This window comes from Artemia franciscana, unplaced genomic scaffold, assembly GCF_032884065.1.
Source record: "Artemia franciscana unplaced genomic scaffold, ASM3288406v1 Scaffold_4243, whole genome shotgun sequence".
Taxonomy (NCBI): Eukaryota; Metazoa; Arthropoda; class Branchiopoda; order Anostraca; family Artemiidae; genus Artemia; species Artemia franciscana.
The window spans coordinates 1-2,483 of record NW_027064757.1 but is presented as its reverse complement, the minus strand read 5'-3'; the positions used below and the strand labels follow the sequence as shown (position 1 = coordinate 2,483).

At 35.3% G+C, this 2,483-nt stretch overlaps 1 pseudogene; it reads left to right on the top strand.

Annotated features, from left to right (window-relative positions):
* Nucleotides 1-385: 385 nt before the first annotated feature.
* On the top strand, nucleotides 386-1,701 carry LOC136043273 (polyubiquitin-like; annotated as a pseudogene).
* The last annotated feature ends 782 nt before the right edge of the window (nucleotides 1,702-2,483 follow it).

The window sequence follows — 2,483 nt, the reverse complement described above, 5'->3', positions numbered from 1 at the left end:
GGTAGTTATATAACTGAGCTACTTCGGCTTGAATACATTCGTTTTTGTATTGGTATGTGATGAAATAATTCAGACGTCATATGCGGACAGTGACGTCACTCGACAGACACACAGACAACTTATTTTTATATATAGATTTGGACTGCAACGTCATGAAAAAACCGGTATTATGCCTGCGAAATGGAATTGCGTAAAAAAATCTATGTATTTAGAATATTTTTGAAGAAAAGCTAATTGCATAAATATTTCCTTGTGGTTTATTTTGAAAATATTATGTTTTTATAAGTAAATACTATTGTACAATAAAGTTTTCTTTGTCGAAATAGAGGTATATATATTTTTCAATTCGGCTTTATATGTTCTTCTGTTCACTTAGAATTATACAATGATGATTTTTGTCAAAACCCTAACTGGAAAGACCATAACTCTCGAAGTTGAGTCTTCAGATACTATTGAAAACATCAAAGCAAAGATTCAAGATAAAGAAAGCATTCCTCCTGATCAGCAGCGTCTGATTTTCGCTGGCAAGCAGCTTGAAGATGGCCGTACTCTGTCCGACTATAATATCCAAAAGGACTCGACACTCCACCTTGTCCTTCGATTGAGTGGCGGGATGCAAATTTTTGTCAAAACCCTAACTGGAAAGACCATAACTCTCGAAGTTGAGTCTTCAGATACTATTGAAAACGTCAAAGCAAAGATTCAAGATAAAGAAGGCATTCCTCCTGATCAGCAGCGTCTGATTTTCGCTGGCAAGCAGCTTGAAGATGGCCGTACTCTGTCCGATTATAATATCCAAAAGGAGTCGACACTCCACCTTGTCCTTCGATTGAGAGGCGGGATGCAAATTTTTGTCAAAACCCTAACTGGAAAGACCATAACTCTCGAAGTTGAGCCTTCAGATACTATTGAAAACGTCAAAGCAAAGATTCAAGATAAAGAAGGCATTCCTCCAGATCAGCAGCGTCTGATTTTTACTGGCAAGCAGCTTGAAGATGGCCGTACCCTGTCCGATTATAATATTCAAAAAGAGTCGACACTCCACCTCGTCTTTCGATTGAGAGGCGGGATGCAAATTTTTGTCAAAACATTTGACAGTCTACTGTTTGAAATACTGTCAGTCAGCCGGGTACCCAGAACAATCAAAACCCTAACTGGAAAGACCATAACTCTCGAAGTTGAGTCTTCAGATACTATTGAAAACGTCAAAGCAAAGATTCAAGATAAAGAAGGCATTCCTCCTGATCAGCAGCGTCCGATTTTCGCTGGCAAGCAGCTTGAAGATGGCCGTACTCTGTCCGACTATAATATCCAAAAGGAGTCGACACTCCACCTTGTCCTTCGATTGAGAGGCGGGATGCAAATTTTTGTCAAAACCCTAACTGGAAAGACCATAACTCTCGAAGTTGAGTCTTCAGATACTATTGAAAGCGTCAAAGCAAAAATTCAAGATAAAGAAGGCATTCCTCCTGATCAGCAGCGTCTGATTTTTGCTGGCAAGCAGCTTGAAGATGGCCGTACTCTGTCCGATTATAATATCCAAAAGGAGTCGACACTCCACCTTGTCCTTCGATTGAGAGGCGGGATGCAAATTTTTGTCAAAACCCTAACTGGAAAGACCATAACTCTCGAAGTTGAGCCTTCAGATACTATTGAAAACGTCAAAGCAAAGATTCAAGATAAAGAAGGCATTCCTCCTGATCAGCAGCGTCTGATTTTTATATATATAGATATGTTTTCTCTTCTTTTTTAATTTTTCTTTTTTAGTTTTTTTTTTTTTATGTTTTCAGTTTTTTTAATTTTTTTAGCATTTTTTTTTAGTTTTTTACCTTTTTTCATTTTTATTTTTTTAATCTTTTTTATTTTTTTTAGGTTTTTCTTTTTGGTTTTTCCTTCTTTAATTTTTTTGTGTTTCAGTTTTAGTTTTAGTTTTTTTGTTTTTAGTTTAGTTTTAGGTGACAAAGAACGCAAAACCGCGCAATTAGATGAAGATCAACCTGGACAGCGAGAGTCAAAACGTATCAAAACTGAAAATGATAGCGATGATGATTGGGTTTGGGATTTTGACTTCAATGCCATCAATGTCATCAATGCCTACCAGATTTTAGTTAAAAAAAAAACAAAGGTTCGGCGATATGTATTTACGTCTGAAAAATAAAGAAGAAAAAGAAAACTGAAATTAAAAATGTAAAAACTGGGAATTGCATAAATATTTCAAAATATTTTGACAATAGATTAAAGTAATTCGAAAACCTTAAAACAGATACTTAAAATATTGAGGTTTATTATAAATTGTTGAGCTTTAGCATGCTTTTCATGTGAAGATTTTTCCAACTGTCAATGTTAGAATGAACATTGACTGACAGAATTTGCGATTGCTATGTCACTTGGTTAATACCAAGTGCCATAAAAAGGTAAAAAACTAAAAAGAAAAAAAAGCTAAAAAAGACTAAAAAAGCTGCAAAACTAAAAAACTTAAAACT